This window comes from Hemiscyllium ocellatum, unplaced genomic scaffold, assembly GCF_020745735.1.
Source record: "Hemiscyllium ocellatum isolate sHemOce1 unplaced genomic scaffold, sHemOce1.pat.X.cur. scaffold_290_pat_ctg1, whole genome shotgun sequence".
Lineage (NCBI taxonomy): Eukaryota > Metazoa > Chordata > Chondrichthyes > Orectolobiformes > Hemiscylliidae > Hemiscyllium > Hemiscyllium ocellatum.
The window spans coordinates 724,975-744,239 of record NW_026868244.1 but is presented as its reverse complement, the minus strand read 5'-3'; positions in this window follow the sequence as shown (position 1 = coordinate 744,239).

The window sequence follows — 19,265 nt, the reverse complement described above, 5'->3', positions numbered from 1 at the left end:
GACACCCGCACCAATCAATCCCACCGCCCCGTGGCCGAACATTTCGACTCCCCCTCCCACTGTCCTGAGAAAATGCAGGTCCCGAGCTTCCTCCACCGCCGCTCCTTCACCACCCGACGCCTGGAGGAAGTAAACCTCCTCTTCCATTTCGGAACACTTCAACCCGAGGGCATCAATGTGTACTTCACCAGTTTCCTCATTTTCCCTCCCCCCACTGTACCTCCTTTCCAACTTTCTAGCTCACCACTGTCCTCATGACCTGTCCTACCTGCCAATATCCCTTCCCACCTATCCGCTCGAGCCTCCCCTCTGACCTATCAGCTCCATCCCCACCCCATTCACATTTTGTACTTTGCTACCATACCCCACCTTCCTCTCTGACGTATCACCACCTTCCCAATACCCGTTCAACTATTGTACTCTTTGCTACATTCTCCCTAGCCTCATCGACTCTCCATTTATCTCTCCACCCTGGAGGTTTCCTGACTGTATTCCTAATGAACGGCTTTTGCCCAAAACGTCGATGTTCCTGCTCCTCGGATGTTGTCAGACCAGCTGTGCTTTTCCAATACCACTCTGAACTCTACTTTGGTTCCCAACATCTGCAGTTCACACGTTTGCCTCGTTCAAATTATCACCCCAGCACCACCTTCTCTGGGCTGAAGTCTTTACTGTGAGGAAGAAACTGATTCTGAGCTCTTGCGAGCAAAAGCAGCTGCCACCGCCAGTGTTGGAAACGCTGATCCAAATAGCAAAATCAGCTTTTAAACCCCCACTGCACAGTTAAGAGCTCAACACCGTCCAGTTGTGACACTCAGCTGTCTCGGCATGATGCAGTATAGATCGCTATGACAGTATAAACGGTGACATATATGTTCTTGATCAGGAGCACTCACAACCTCGGAATTTCTTGCGCCTCTATTCCAACAGAGAAGGACCGCCTGCTCACCTATTGCATGACTGGAGCCAGAGAGTAACTCCGCGCAATCATTCCTATCCCCATTTCCTGATGGACCTGGACAGCTGCGTCACTGTTTCTCTGATTCCAGGGCTGGGAATTTGGATTATGTGTGATTATCTGCAGTACTGATTACTGCCTTGAGTGGGGTAACTGGTGAAGTCAGCGATGTTAAATTATAATTCTATTGAAGCGTACGTTTCAACAACATCCTGCACTGTCCCCCGAGGATTTGATCCTTTGTGGAAATCCATCAATGTCAGTTTTCGACATTCTCATTCAAGGAATCTCCAAAGCCTCTAAGGACATCGAAGTTAATCATTCAGCTCATTCTCAGTTCCTACGTGTCTGTCAATGTCCGCTAAATAATGATATTGTGCATTTGTTGTTCTTCAGAACATTTCCTCTGCTCGCAAACTTATTGCTGCTTGCCAGTATGCTGTTGTGTGGTGGCTGTGATCGGAGTTGACTGTATTTTGCATTGTGACCACAGCAACATCTTTATGCACTGTAGAATACTGTGTTTCTATCGGAGAGGATCATAACGGTATTTACGTGGGTGTAAAGTCATGAGAGACGATGCTGATGGTGTTTACTGAAGACGAGATTTTATTCACTTGTTTTCTTGGAAAATTTAGAACATCTATCCCTGAATCAAGGAAGACTTAATGGAGTTTTTCCAGGTTATAAAATGCTTAGACAGAGTAAATATGTGGAAAATTCCCTCTTTTAAGTTAGTAAATATCTAAACTTCAAGCCTTTAAAAAACTTTGATGAAACCTTTAAGGGACAAAGAAATGAGAGCAGAATCGCTGACACTCCGAGAACCTGCTTTTCAAAATATTTGGAAAGGCATATTTGGTGACAGACAAGGAATAAATTTCACAAGCAGAGAAATAGCCTGTGGCTAGGTAAAGTTGTAGGGGTGGGGTATAGTCGGTTGGAAGCCGCGGGAAACAATGTCTCAGTTGGTTGTCTTTAAAAGTATAGACATTTCTTGAACGTGCACAGCTGAATAAGATTTTGTTTCCAAAACCCTGGATTTGGAATGACTTGGCATACTATGCCACCTGAAGCATTGCAAATGGAACTCAGTGCATTTTTTTTATTGTAAAGGAAATATATTACATAATGAATAATAAGTGACCCGTTGCTTGGAGATAGACTTCCTGCTTTAATCACGTGGCTAAAAGATGTGATCATCATGATGTCTGTTCCATTTAATGATCAGTGAAATCTGCCAAAGCACCAGCAACAAAACTGTTGTTTTTTTTTTCTTTTAGACTTTAAACGTCTCCTTTTCTAAGCAGTATTTTCTTTCAGCTGAAATAAATTCGGAACAAATTTGCATATATCATTAATCGTTCCAATGAGATAAATCTAATTCACTTCCGATTATTACAATGAACAGTGTGACTTTCAGTTTACTTAATAAAGTGAAACGAACAAAACAGCGTTTCTTGCGGTTTAACCCAAATCAGTTAAGTCATATGAGAACGGCTATTGAACCATAACATCGCCTTTATATCCCGCTCCATGGCTACGTCTTCACGTGAGAGACAACGTGACTGCAGAAGTTATGAGTCAAGGCAAAATGTGGGTGTGAATATGACGGGAAAGTCTTGTTCGCTGTTTCATTCTGACACAGTTCTGATTCAGAATGAATCAATGACAGATGTTCATTCCGACCAGCATGGCTATTTCTTGGTTTTTGCTGTTATTGTAATTCTGGTGAAAGCAGAAGCACAATGGTGTGGATTCAATCTAGCTCTAGAAATTTCTCATCTACGACTTTCACCACATGTAACCTTGATGAGGTCACACGTCACCCCTGTCCAAAACGTGCTGAGGAGACCGAGAGATTACGGTGGTGGGTTATTATACTACAGTGCTCCGCATTCACGGGCTCGAGGCATACTTTGATTGCTAATTCCACAAACCACTACTGCATTTTTACTTTGCATCTCACACCTCTGGTATACACTTGATCGAAAATTTCTTCTTGCCCTTCACTGCACGGGAGATTCACGAATAATAAACATCCAATTAAAGTTGAAATAAAGAATGAGAGCAGATGTTCAGTTCAGTTGTAAATTAAATTGGTGTAATGAGTAGGAACACATTTATTTTTCTTTATGCCCCTCATTCCATCTTGTCTTTCTATGAATTTACATCGACAGAAAAAGAAATAACTAACGAGTGATCGGGAGCACAAGTTCATCCAGTGGGATTGTTCATGATTATTTTAACTTAACTGTCCACACAATGATCTGATCAGTATTTCAAACAGTCACACGGAATTGGAACCGCAGAAAACTGCTCCAATAAAGCAAACTTTCCATTCTTCCACATGCAGCGTGATGACTGACTTGCTAACTGTACAAGGTCGGCCAATTTTCTTCAACAATCACAGCTTCTGTAAACAGCCACCTGTGCTGTGCAGAGTGTCATTTGTTGCCCCCAGGTCACAGCACATTTCTTCTTCATGAGCTTATGAGCTTCGTTCCTGATCTGTTTGATAAACCTTTTCTATCACTTCATCCCATCCACTCACAATTCTCAACTTATGAATAAAATTTTTTCGGTAGACCAGATGTTAAACAAAATGGATGCATGCAATTCATCCCATCGAGTCTGCCCCAACATACAACGAACTCATAGTTGTTCTGATAATCTTCAACTCCATTCTGCTCACTTACCACGACAACCTTCATCATCTTTCTGATTAAATACCTGACACAGATTGAAAATACCCAACAACTTAGCCGCTACTTCGTTAGTCCAAAAAAGCCACAGATTCTCTGAGAATGGAAATTACTTTTCATTCCTGAATTAAATGGGCGACATCTCATTTTTAGATTCTGTCGTCTGGTGCTCTTCACAGAGCATAGGGAAAGCCACCTGCCTGTATCTACCCTGTCAAGATCCCACGATTTTGTTTCAAGGAAAATAATCCCAGCTCGACCAATCATTTCACGAAGCTCCATTTTAACCAAAGTTGACAACATCCTCGTAAATTTCTGCTGTCCCGTACAGCACGGGAACTGGAACTTGAAATCAGATAGCGATTGAAATCGGATTAGTCCACACATGGACCAAATACAGTAATGATAACTTTGACAAATGAGAATCAAATCATATTCTATTGACAGTCAATTGCTTCGTTGTAAATGAAGTCCTCCGTGTAATCGCCCTCGGAGCTAATATTTAGGAGAAATAGAACCTGGCGGCCCATATAAAGAAGTTGACTACAAACAATATGTCCGTCAGTCGACTTTGTTTGATTATTAACACAACTTATGTCTCTGTGAAGCCTGCATTTCTGTAAGGCACAAATTGGATGTGTAACAGAACTCTCTCCATTTGCCTGGTTGTGTGCAGCTTCAATACCGTTGGGCATCCTCCACGACAATGCAGTCACTTAACTGTACCACGTTCAATACCTGAATGTTTATTACCCTCACGGCTAAGGCACAATTGCAGTAGAGTGCACCACCTACAAGATGCGGTGGAGTAAGTCAACCAGGCTGTGTTGACAGAACATTCAAAGCTCAAAAACTGTACCCGCGATGAGGACAAGGTTAAAGATGCACTGAAGCGCTACCATTTGCAAGTTGCCCTCCAAGGCACATACCGGCATGACTTGGACATGTATCAGTGATAAATTCATTGAGTGATGAAGCGGTCTTGATGGTCAAAGTGGTATACTTCAGCCCTCCATCCTTTATCTTACAATTTTTTGAAATGTTGATTATTGCATTGACCAGACTTGTGCTCATATTTTTCGTTGTTTCCTAAACTGGCGGTTGTTAAAGTTCGAATATCATCCACAGTCTGAGATCAACAACAGAAAATTATCAAAGATACTCCCGACCAACTGAGCTCCCTGTCCAAAAATCTTCATTGATCTGTGAATATCCACTCCAAGATCTCTTTGTTCTTGTTTATTCTGTTCACACTGAGAATCCTCACTGTTATTGTTTAAACTCCACAAATTCGTTACCACTCATTGGTGGTCTGGATTCAATTCCATTCGCCAGTTTTATTTTCCACCTGATTGATACATCTCTGCAGTCCCTGACAGTATCCATCACAGTCAACTACACGACCAATTGTCGCAACCTCTGCAAACTTCTCAATCATGACTCCTACAACTAAGTCTGAATCGTTGATCTACATCAGGAAACAATGGAACTCCACTGGAAACTGGCGTCCAAACATGGGTCATTGCTGGATGTGATGAACACCTGTAATAACAGCACAATCGGACCCCTGATGTCATTTGTATACTTGCTGGCGACTCTGCCAGTTGGCCTCCTGAGTGATCCCTTCTCACATATGGGAGTGGTGAATGACCCGTCCACATTGTGCCTGGGCACGTAGGTTTACACTTCAGCGGGTAATTGAATACTTTCCTGATTTCCCCCTCTGGGCCTGACTTTTTGGCGGTGTGTGTATCCATGTGTCTATATAGCTTGGATAATCTGTTGAATTTGAGTCCATGCAGAGATGACTCCACATTTGCCCTGTCATTCATGTACTTTTTAAATCTTCTTCATTCTGCCACGGAGTGTGGCCTTCATGGTCTGAACATTATTTGTTGTACATTCTTAATTCACCTTGAACTGAATCGGAGGGATTCCATGGGTGAACTGCACTGTTTTGAGTCTGGAGTCATATGTTGGCAGGTCTCGTTAAGGACGGCAAATTCGCCTGTAAAAGGGGCAAGAATGAATGGGCTTTCAGCAATTCAAAACTTTTTGCTTCTGTTCCTCTGATCGGGGTTAATATTCCAGATTTTATTCATCGTTTTAAATACCAGCAGCTGCCATGTTTCAGTCTCCAAGGGTTGCTAGCCCAGTATATCACCATTACATTTGGTGAGTAGCAGAAATCATAGGCGCCAGTCAAAGAATGAAGAAGAATATAGATAGACAGGAAAGTTGAGCGGAAAAGTGGCAGATGGAGTTCATTCGAGGCAAGTGTGAAGTGATGCATTTTGGGAAGCCTAATTCTAGAACCAACTGCACTGTAAACGGAACAGCCTTGGAGAAATTTGATGAGCAGAGAGATTTGGGAGTTCAGGTCTTTTGTACCGTGACAATGGTGGCACAGGTGGATAGAGCAGTCAAGAAAGGATTTGGCATGCTTGTTGTCATAGGACCGGGCTTTGCGTGTAAGAGCTGGCAGGTTATGCTAAAATTGTACAAGATTTTGGTTTGGCCGCATTTAGAATACTGTGCACAGGTCTGGTCGTCAAGTTACCAAATGGAAGTGGACGTTGAGGAGACGGTGCAGAGAAGGTTTGTGAGGAGGTTGCTGGTACGGAAGATGCTAGCTATGAAGAGAGGTTAAGAAGTTTATGATTTTTTCAGTAGAAAAAACGAGATTGATGGGTCCTGATTGAGGTCTACCAAACCTTGAAGGGTACAGACCGGGTGTGGAGAGATATGTTTTTTTACCCCAGGTGAGGGATTCAATAATGAGAGATCACACATTCAAGTTGAAAGGTGAAACGTTTAAGGAGGATAGATGTAGAAGGTATTTTGCACAGAGGATGGTAGGTGCCTGGAACGCGTTGCTAGCAGAGATAGTAGAGGCAGGCACGGTCGTTTCATTCAAGGTAAGCCTTGGTTGATGCGTGAGTAAATGGGGAGCAGAGGGAAAAAGATGCTGAAGAATTGGCTGCTAGGTTTGGACAGTTGATTTAGTTCAGCCCAGGTTTGGAGGTCCAAAGATCCTGTTCCTGCGCTTTAAATATTCTCTGTTCTTTGTTTTTCTTTGTTCACTACATTACCATCTCAATGTTACGTTGCTCCATCTCAGACAATTCCAATCATTTCAGAGGGAATGAGAATATGACATTTGGCTTTGTCGGAATGAACCTGATGTAGGCTGTGTTGTATAATTGGAACTCACTGTTTGAACGTGTGGTAAAGCTATGAGTCATCAAAACACTTTAGGAGTACTTAGCCGAATACTTGAGAAGCTGGAGCACACATGGATAAGGACCAGGTACTGGAAAGTGGGGCGAAGACAAACAGATATCTGATCAGATATCTAAACACCGTATAGCAAATACCGAGCATGAAAGCATGGGAAGGGTAAAAGCATGGATACTATTGTCGTTCTGTTACAAGAGGTCTGTGGAATCTACACGAGTCAAAAGGTCACTGTGGCAGGATGGGGCCACTGTGGCTGGATGGGATAAGCATAGTGGAATACTCCTCCACCAATTAGCAGAGTTAAACTGGGGCTGAATGGTTACTGTGACAGGCTGAGATAATAGCAATCAGCCTGCCAGCTAAATATCATCATTGCAGGTTGGGACAAGTCGTGACAATAAATTTGTAGGACTTGACTTTAAGTATTTAATTGATAGTTAGTAGCGTCAGTCTGCTTGAAACCCTTGTAGCAGAAAAAAACACATGAAATATCTAATCAGCTTGGGACAGGAAAATATTGTGGTAGATGGGGTAGCGAAAAATCTAATCATGACAGGTTAGTCTGGGCTGTAAGATCATTGCAGCAGAGGTGGCAGTAAAACACATAATCATGACAATAGAAAAACCCTATTGGCAGAAGTAGAGCGATAATGGTTTCTTGTATACCTGGAGTAAAATAATTCTGACTAACACAGTTTGGAATCCTGGTAAGCTAACAAAAATATAATTAAAGAAAGGATATAAAGAGCCACGGATCCTGAGTTTCGGGGTCGTTCAGGAATTTGCTTTCTGAGTGGCTAGCGCGGCTCGGTGGTGCAATGAAAAGCGCGTAAGATTTCTACAGCATTGTTAACATTACTATACAAAGTTTGTTGTTTTGGGCTCCACCAGAATCGGAGTTCAGATTTCAACTGAATCAATTATTATTCTGCTGATTCATCGTTAATTCCCGTCGTCTGGGGTTCTCGAAATTGCTGCTTACCACAGAAAATTCCTTACCCCCTTGGTGAGTTTTGATGGAATCATATCATTTGAAGCATGATCAGACCAGAATCAACTGCTATCACAGGAAACCTACAAACTTCGTGCAGAAACCCACTGAATCTGAACGCATATCCCTCCAATAGTTGCACAGGCATCATCGATTGCTTAAATGTCTTTTTCCCTTTTGGGCGACATGCTGCTGTGGATGGATTGGGGAAAGATATCGATGTATTTGGTCAGTCATGGTGATGTCAAATGGCGGAGTAGGACCGGTGTTTGGAATAGCGTCCTCCTGTTACTCTCTGTCTGTGCTGTTTCTGGCAGAGGGTTTTCAACAAGAACATGTTGAAGTGTGGATCTACACCACGGAATATCAAGGTCCTCCCGTTTACTCCCACCACTCTCACAGCCAGAATGGTGAGCTCCTACTGCAGCTTAGATCACACAATCGAGGATTCTCCCAGGCGCTCTGTCAGACTGCATGCTCCTTCACACCGGTTTCCAACGTGAACACATAGAGCAACCAAACGTGGGCATTCAGGGACAGATTACCGCTCTGTTTTGCTTCAGTTCTGGACAGGGAGACGGAAATGAATGTCTGACATTCTGTGTCTGACGGGACATTCTTCCTACTTTACAATTTAAACTGGAATTGAATGTATTCTTGTATCACACTCTTACATCTTCAGTGTTCAAGGAAACCGTGCAACGTGTTCATGGATGTAGGAATGGTGAAGATTATAGATGAATGCAATATGCTTCATGTCAACAGTGTGAACTTTCAGAAGTTTTACTGATTCGAATTGAAGCCGATCGAAGGAAAGGCCTGGTGGTAACGGCACAGTAACAATGTCTGTAAACAACGCAGGAACCAACAGAAACCCATTTTTCAATGGTGTCTATTTTGCATATATTTATGTGTATCCTTTCCTGAACCTGATGCTTCAATAATCACAGGGCAATGCCAGCTTTAATAATCAAAGGGCCATGTCAGCTTCAATAATCACAGGGCCATGTCAGCTTCAATAATCACAGGGCCATGTCAGTTTAATAATCACAGGGCTTGTCAGTTTAATAATCACAGGGCCATGTCAAATTTAATAATCACAGGGCTTGTCAGTTTAATAATCACAGGGCCATGTCAAATTTAATAATCAAAGGGCTTGTCAGTTTAATAATCACAGGGCGATGTCAGCCTGAATAATCACAGAGCCATGTCAGTTTAATAATCACAGGGCCATGTCAACTTTAATAATCACAGGGCCATGTCAGTTTAATAATCACAGGGCCATGTCAGTTAAATAATCACAGGGCCATGTAAGCTTTATTAATCACAAGGCCATTTCAGTTTAGTAATCACAGGGCCATGTAAGCTTTAATAATCACAGGCCCATGTCGGTTTAATAATCACAGGGCCATGTCAGTTTAATAATCACAGGGCCATGTCAGCTTCAATAATCACAGGGCAAAGTCAGCTTCAATAATCACAGGGCCATGTCAGTTTAATAAACACAGGGCCATGTCAGTTTAATAATCACAGGGCTTGTCAGTTTAATAATCACAGGGCCATGTCAAATTTAATAATCACAGGGCCATGTCAGTTTAATTATCACAGGGCCATGTCAGCTTTAATAATCACAGGCCCATGTCAGCTTCAATAATCACAGGGCCATGTCAGTTTCAATAATCACAGGGCCATGTCAGTTTAATAATCACAGGGCTATGTCTGCTTTAATAATCACAGGGCCATGTCAAATTTAGTAATCACAGCGCCATGTCAGTTCAATAATCACAGAGCCATGTCAGTTTAATAATCACGGGGCCATTTTAGTTTAATAATCACAGGGCCATTTCAGCTTTAATAATCACAGGGCATGTCAGTTTAATAATCACAGGGCCATGTCAGCTTCAATAATCACAGGGCCATGTCAGTTTAATAAACACAGGGCCATGTCAGTTTAATAATCACAGGGCCATGTAAGCTTTAATAATCACATGGCCATTTCAGTTTAGTAATCACAGGGCCATGTAAGCTTTAATAATCACAGGCCCATGTCAGTTTCAATAATCACAGGGCCATGTCAGTTTAATAATCACAGGGCTATGTCTGCTTTAATAATCACAGGGCCATGTCAACTTTAGTAATCAGAGGGCCATGTCAGTTTCAATAATCACAGGGCCATGTCAGTTTAATAATCACAGGGCCATGTCAGTTTAATAATTACAGGGCTATGTCTGCTTTAATAATCACAGGGCCATGTCAACTTTAGTAATCACAGAGCCATGTCAGTTTAATAATCACAGCGCCATGTCAGTTCAATAATCACAGAGCCATGTCAGCTTAATAATCACGGGGCCATTTTAGTTTAATAATCACAGGGCCATTTCAGCTTTAATAATCACAGGGCATGTCAGTTTAATAATCACAGGGCCATGTCAGCTTCAATAATCACAGGGCCATGTCAGTTTAATAAACACAGGGCCATGTCAGTTTAATAATCACAGGGCCATGTAAGCTTCAATAATCACAAGGCCATTTCTGTTTAGTAATCACAGGGCCATGTAAGCTTTAATAATCACAGGGCCATGTCAGCTTCAATAATCACAGGGCAAAGTCAGCTTCAATAATCACAGGGCCATGTCAGTTTAATAAACACAGGGCCATGTCAGTTTAATAATCACAGGGCTTGTCAGTTTAATAATCACAGGGCCATGTCAAATTTAATAATCACAGGGCTTGTCAGTTTAATAATCACAGGGCCATGTCAGCCTGAATAATCACATAGCCATGTTAGTTTAATAATCACAGGGCCATGTCAACTTTAATAATCACAGGGCCATGTCAGTTTAATTATCACAGGGCCATGTCAGCTTTAATAATCACAGGGCCATGTCAGCTTAAATAATCACAGAGCCATGTCAGTTTAATAATCACGGGGCCATTTTAGTTTAATAATCACAGGGAGATTTCAGCTTCAATAATCACAGGGCAAAGTCAGCTTCAATAATCACAGGGCCATGTCAGTTTAATAAACACAGGGCCATGTCAGTTTAATAATCACAGGGCTTGTCAGTTTAATAATCACAGGGCCATGTCAAATTTAATAATCACAGGGCCATGTCAGTTTAATTATCACAGGGCCATGTCAGCTTTAATAATCACAGGCCCATGTCAGCTTCAATAATCACAGGGCCATGTCAGTTTCAATAATCACAGGGCCATGTCAGTTTAATAATCACAGGGCTATGTCTGCTTTAATAATCACAGGGCCATGTCAAATTTAGTAACACAGCGCCATGTCAGTTCAATAATCACAGAGCCATGTCAGTTTAATAATCACGGGGCCATTTTAGTTTAATAATCACAGGGCCATTTCAGCTTTAATAATCACAGAGCATGTCAGTTTAATAATCACAGGGCCATGTCAGCTTCAATAATCACAGGGCCATGTCAGTTTAATAAACACAGGGCCATGTCAGTTTAATAATCACAGGGCCATGTAAGCTTTAATAATCACATGGCCATTTCAGTTTAGTAATCACAGGGCCATGTAAGCTTTAATAATCACAGGCCCATGTCAGTTTCAATAATCACAGGGCCATGTCAGTTTAATAATCACAGGGCTATGTCTGCTTTAATAATCACAGGGCCATGTCAACTTTAGTAATCACAGGGCCATGTCAGTTTAATAATTACAGGGCTATGTCTGCTTTAATAATCACAGGGCCATGTCAACTTTAGTAATCACAGAGCCATGTCAGTTTAATAATCACAGCGCCATGTCAGTTCAATAATCACAGAGCCATGTCAGTTTAATAATCACGGGGCCATTTTAGTTTAATAATCACAGGGCCATTTCAGCTTTAATAATCACAGGGCATGTCAGTTTAATAATCACAGGGCCATGTCAGCTTCAATAATCACAGGGCCATGTCAGTTTAATAATCACAGGGCCATGTAAGCTTCAATAATCACAAGGCCATTTCTGTTTAGTAATCACAGGGCCATGTAAGCTTTAATAATCACAGGGCCATGTCAGCTTCAATAATCACAGGGCAAAGTCAGCTTCAATAATCACAGGGCCATGTCAGTTTAATAAACACAGGGCCATGTCAGTTTAATAATCACAGGGCTTGTCAGTTTAATAATCACAGGGCCATGTCAAATTTAATAATCACAGGGCTTGTCAGTTTAATAATCACAGGGCCATGTCAGCCTGAATAATCACATAGCCATGTCAGTTTAATAATCACAGGGCCATGTCAACTTTAATAATCACAGGGCCATGTCAGTTTAATTATCACAGGGCCATGTCAGCTTTAATAATCACAGGGCCATGTCAGCTTAAATAATCACAGAGCCATGTCAGTTTAATAATCACGGGGCCATTTTAGTTTAATAATCACAGGGCCATTTCAGCTTCAATAATCACAGGGCAAAGTCAGCTTCAATAATCACAGGGCCATGTCAGTTTAATAAATACAGGGCCATGTCGGTTTAATAATCACAGGGCTTGTCAGTTTAATAATCACAGGGCCATGTCAAATTTAATAATCACAGGGCTTGTCAGTTTAATAATCACAGGGCCATGTCAGCCTGAATAATCACATAGCCATGTCAGTTTAATAATCACAGGGCCATGTCAACTTTAATAATCACAGGGCCATGTCAGTTTAATTATCACAGGGCCATGTCAGCTTTAATAATCACAGGGCCATGTCAGCTTAAATAATCACAGAGCCATGTCAGTTTAATAATCACAGGGCCATGTCTGCTTCAATAATCACAGGGCCATTTCAGCTTTAATAATCACAGGGCCATGTAAGTTTAATAATCACAGGACCATGTCAGTTTAATAATCACAGGGCCATGTCAGTTTCAATAATCACAGGGCCATGTCAGTTTCAATAATCACAGGGCCATGTCAGTTTAATAATCACAGGGCTATGTCTGCTTTAATAATCACAGGGCCATGTCAGTTTAATAATCATAGGGCAATGTCAGCTTCAATAATCACAGGGCCATGTCAGTTTAATAATCACAGGGTCATGTCAGTTTAATAATCACAGGACTATGTCTGCTTTAATAATCACAGGGTCATGTCAGTTTAATAATCACAGGGCCATGTCAGTTTCAATAATCACAGGGCCATGTCAGTTTAATAATCACAGGGCCATGTAAGCTTTAATAATCACAGGCGCATGTCAGCTTCAATAATCACAAGGCCATGTCAGTTTAGTAATCACAGGGCCATGTCAGTTTAATAATCACAGGCCCATGTCAGCTTCAATAATCACAAGGCCATGTCAGTTTAGTAATCACAGGGCCATGTCAGTTTAATAATCACAGGGACATGTCTGCTTCAATAATCACAGGGCCATTTCAGCTTTAATAATCACAGGGCAATGTAAGTTTAATAATCACAGGACCATGTCAGTTTAATAATCACAGGGCCATGTCAGTTTCAATAATCACAGGGCCATGTCAGTTTAATAATCACAGGGCTATGTCTGCTTTAATAATCACAGGGCCATGTCAGTTTAATAATCATAGGGCAATGTCAGCTTCAATAATCACAGGGCCATGTCAGTTTAATAATCACAGGGTCATGTCAGTTTAATAATCACAGGACTATGTCTGCTTTAATAATCACAGGGCCATGTCAGTTTAATAATCACAGGGCCATGTCAGTTTCAATAATCACAGGGCCATGTCAGTTTAATAATCACAGGGCCATGTCAGCTTTAATAATCACAGGCCCATGTCAGCTTCAATAATCACAAGGCCATGTCAGTTTAGTAATCACAGGGCCATGTCAGTTTAATAATCACAGGCCCATGTCAGCTTCAATAATCACAAGGCCATGTCAGTTTAGTAATCACAGGGCCATGTCAGTTTAATAATCACAGGGGTATGTCAACTTTTATAATCACAGGGCCATGTCAGTTTAATAATCACAGGGCCATGTCAGCTTTAATAATCACAGGGCCATGTCAGCCTTAATAATCAAGGAGCCATGTCAGTTTAATAATCACAGAGCCATCTCAGTTTAATAATCACAGGGCCATGTCAGTTTCAATAATCACAGGGCCATGTCAGTTTCAATAATCACAGGGCCATGTCAGGTTAATAATCACAGGGCCATGTCAGTTTGATAATCGCTGGGCCATGTAAGCTTTAATAATCACAAGGCCATGTCAGTTTAGTAATCACAGGGCCATGTCAGTTTAATAATCATAGGGCCATCTCAGTTTAATAATCACAGGGCAATGTCAGCTTAAATAATCACAGGCCCATGTCAGCTTCAATAATCACAGGGCCGTGTCAGTTTAATAATCACAGTGCCATGTCAGTTTAATAATCATAGGGCCTTGTCAGTTTAATAATCACAGTGAAATGTCAGTTTAATAATCACAGGGCCATGTCACTTTAATAATCACAGGGCCATGTCAGTTTAATAATCACAGGGCTATGTCAGTTTAATAATCTCAGGGCCATGTCAGTTTCAATAATCACAGGGCCATGTCAGTTTAATAATCACAGGGCCATGTTAGCTTTAATAATCACAGGGCCATGTCAGTTTCAATAATCACAGGGCCATGTCTGTTTAATAATCACAGGGCCATGTAAGCTTTAATAATCACAAGGCCATGTCAGTTTAGTAATCACAGGGCCATGTCAGCTTTAATAATCACAGGCCCATGTCAGCTTCTATAATCACAGGGCTGTGTCAGTTTAATAATCACAGGGCCATGTCAGTTTAATAATCATAGGGCCATGTCAGTTTAATAATCACAGTGCAATGTCAGTTTAATAATCACAGGGCCATGTCAGTTTAATAATCACAGGGCCATGTCAGTTTAATAATCAAGGAGCCATGTCAGTTTAATAATCACAGAGCCATCTCAGTTTAATAATCACAGGGCCATGTCAGTTTCAATAATCACAGGGCCATGTCAGTTTCAATAATCACAGGGCCATGTCAGGTTAATAATCACAGGGCCATGTCAGTTTGATAATCGCTGGGCCATGTAAGCTTTAATAATCACAAGGCCATGTCAGTTTAGTAATCACAGGGCCATGTCAGTTTAATAATCATAGGGCCATGTCAGTTTAATAATCACAGGGCAATGTCAGCTTAAATAATCACAGGCCCATGTCAGCTTCAATAATCACAGGGCCGTGTCAGTTTAATAATCACAGTGCCATGTCAGTTTAATAATCATAGGGCCTTGTCAGTTTAATAATCACAGTGAAATGTCAGTTTAATAATCACAGGGCCATGTCACTTTAATAATCACAGGGCCATGTCAGTTTAATAATCACAGGGCTATGTCAGTTTAATAATCTCAGGGCCATGTCAGTTTCAATAATCACAGGGCCATGTCAGTTTAATAATCACAGGGCCATGTTAGCTTTAATAATCACAGGGCCATGTTAGCTTTAATAATCACAGGGCCATGTCAGTTTCAATAATCACAGGGCCATGTCTGTTTAATAATCACAGGGCCATGTAAGCTTTAATAATCACAAGGCCATGTCAGTTTAGTAATCACAGGGCCATGTCAGCTTTAATAATCACAGGCCCATGTCAGCTTCAATAATCACAGGGCTGTGTCAGTTTAATAATCACAGGGCCATGTCAGTTTAATAATCATAGGGCCATGTCAGTTTAATAATCACAGGGCCATGTCAGTTTAATAATCAAGGAGCCATGTCAGTTTAATAATCACAGAGCCATCTCAGTTTAATAATCACAGGGCCATGTCAGTTTCAATAATCACAGGGCCATGTCAGGTTAATAATCACAGGGCCATGTCAGTTTGATAATCGCTGGGCCATGTAAGCTTTAATAATCACAAGGCCATGTCAGTTTAGTAATCACAGGGCCATGTCAGTTTAATAATCATAGGGCCATCTCAGTTTAATAATCACAGGGCAATGTCAGCTTAAATAATCACAGGCCCATGTCAGCTTCAATAATCACAGGGCCGTGTCAGTTTAATAATCACAGTGCCATGTCAGTTTAATAATCATAGGGCCTTGTCAGTTTAATAATCACAGTGAAATGTCAGTTTAATAATCACAGGGCCATGTCACTTTAATAATCACAGGGCCATGTCAGTTTAATAATCACAGGGCTATGTCAGTTTAATAATCTCAGGGCCATGTCAGTTTCAATAATCACAGGGCCATGTCAGTTTAATAATCACAGGGCCATGTAAGCTTTAATAATCACAAGGCCATGTCAGTTTAGTAATCACAGGGCCATGTCAGCTTTAATAATCACAGGCCCATGTCAGCTTCAATAATCACAGGGCTGTGTCAGTTTAATAATCACAGGGCCATGTCAGTTTAATAATCATAGGGCCATGTCAGTTTAATAATCACAGTGCAATGTCAGTTTAATAATCACAGGGCCATGTCAGTTTAATAATCATAGGGCAATGGCAGCTTCAATAATCACAGGGCCATGTCAGATTAATTATCGCAGAGCCATGTCAGTTTAATAATCACAGGGCTATGTCTGCTTTAATAATCACAGGGCCATGTCAGTTTAATAATCACAGGGCCATGTCAGTTTAATAATCACAGGGCTTCTCAGTTTAATAATCACAGGGCCATGTCAACTTAAATAATCACAGGGCCATGTCAGTTTAATAATCATAGGGCCATGTCAGCTTTAATAATCACAGGGCCATGTCAGCCTTAATAATCAAAGAGCCATGTCAGTTTAATAATCACAGAGCCATGTCAGTTCAATAATCACAGAGCCATGTCAGTTTAATAATCACAGGGCTATTTTAGTTAAATAATCACAGGGCCATTTCAGCTTTAATAATCACAGGGCTTGTCAGTTTCATAATCACATGGCCATGTCAGTTTCAATAATCACAGGGCCATCTCAGTTTAATAATCACAGGGCCATGTCAGTTTCAATAATCACAGGGCCATGTCAGTTTAATAATCACAAGGCCATGTAGGTTTACTAATCACAGGGCCGTGTCAGTTTAATAATCACAGGGCCGTGTCAGTTTCATAATCACAGTGCAATGTCAGTTTAATAATCACAGGGCCATGTCAGTTTAATAATCACAGGGCCATGTCAGTTTAATAATCATAGGGCAATGTCAGCTTCAATAATCACAGGGCCATGTCAGTTTAATAATCACAGGACCATGTCAGTTTCATAATCACAGGATTATGTCTGCTTTAATAATCACAGGGTCATGTCAGTTTAATAATCACAGGGCCCTGTAAGCTTTAATAATCACAGGGCTATGTCTGCTTTAATAATCAAAGGGCCATGTCAGCATTAATAATCACAGGCCCATGTCAGTTTCAATAATCACAGGGCCATGTCAGTTTAATAATCACAGGGCCATGTAAGCTTTAATAATCACAAGGCCATGTCAGTTTAGTAATCACAGGGCCATGTCATTTTAATACTCACAGGGCCATGTCAGCTTTAATAATCACAGGCCCATGTCAGCTTCAATAATCATAGGGCCGTGTCAGTTTAATAATCACAGGGCCATGTCAGTTTAATAATCATAGGGCCATGTCAGTTTAATAATCACAGGGCAATGTCAGCTTCAATAATCACAGGGCCATGTCAGTTTAATAATCATAGGGCCATGTCAGTTTAATAATCACAGTGCAATGTCAGTTTTATAATCACAGGGCCATGTCAGTTTAATAATCACAGGGCGATGTCAGTTTAATAATCATAGGGCAATGTCAGCTTCAATAATCACAGGGCCATGTCAGTTTAATAATCGCAGAGCCATGTCAGTTTAATAATCACAGGGCTATGTCTGCTTTAATAATCACAGGGCCATGTCAGTTTAATAATCACAGGGCTTGTCAGTTTAATAATCACAGGGCCATGTTAACTTAAATAATCACAGGGCCATGTCAGTTTAATAATCACAGGGCCATGTCAGCTTTAATAATCACAGGGCCATGTCAGCCTTAATAATCACAGAGCCATGTCAGTTCAATAATCACAGAGCCATGTCAGTTTAATAATGACGGGGCTATTTTAGTTTAATAATCACAGGGCCATTTCAGCTTTAATAATTACAGGGCTTGTCAGTTTCAATAATCACAGGGCCATCTCAGTTTAATAATCACAGGGCCATGTCAGTTTCAATAATCACAGGGCCATGTCAGTTTCAATAATCACAGGGCCATGTCAGTTTAATAATCACAGGGCCATGTCAGTTTAATAATCACAAGGCCATGTCAGTTTGGTAATCACAGGGCTATGTCTGCTTTAATAATCACAGGGCCATGTCAGTTTAATAATCACAGGGCCATGTCAGCTTTAATAATCACAGGACTATGTCAGCCTCAATAATCACAGGGCCATGTCAGTTTAATAATCACAGGACCGTGTCAGCTTTAATAATCACAGGGCCATGTTAGTTTAATATTCACAGGGCCATGTCAGCTTCAATAATCACAGGGCAATGTCAGCTTCAATAATCACAGGGTCATGTCAGTTTAATAATCACAGGGCCATGTTAGTTTCAATAATCACAGAGCCATGTCAGCTTTAATAATCCAGGCCTATTTCAGTTTAATAATTACAGGGCCATGTCAGTTTAATAATAACAGTGCAATGTCAGTTTAATATTCATAGAGCCATGTCTGCTTTAATAATCACAGTGCAATGTCAGTTTAATAATCACAGGGCAATGTCAATTTAATAATCACAGGGCCATGTTAGTTTAATAATCACACGGCCATGTTAGTTTAATAATCACACGGCCATGTCCGTATGATAATCACAGGGCCAGGTCAGTTTAATAATCACAGGGCCATGTCTGCTTTAATAATCACAGGGCCATGTCAGTTTAATAATCACAGGGCAATGTCAATTTAATAATCACAGAGCCATGTTAGTTTAATATTCACAGGGCCATGTCAGCTTCAATAATCACAGGGCAATGTCAGCTTTAATATTCACAGGGCCATGTCAGTTTAGTAATCACAGGGCCATGTCAGATTAATAATCGCCGGGCCATGTCAGCTTCAATAATCACAGGGCCATGTCAGTTTAATAATCACAGGGCCATGTCAGTTTAATAATCACAGGATTCTGTCTGCTTTAATAATCACAGGGTCATGTCAGTTTAATAATCACAGGGCTATGTCTGCTTTAATAATCAAAGGGCCATGTCAGTTTAATAATCACAGGGCCATGTCAGTTTCAATAATCACAGGGCCATGTCAGTTTAATAATCACAGGGCCATGTAAGCTTTAATAATCACAGGGCCATGTCATTTTCAATAATCACAGGGCCATGTCAGTTGAATAATCACAGGGCCATGTAAGCTTTAATAATCACAAGGCCATGTCAGTTTTGTA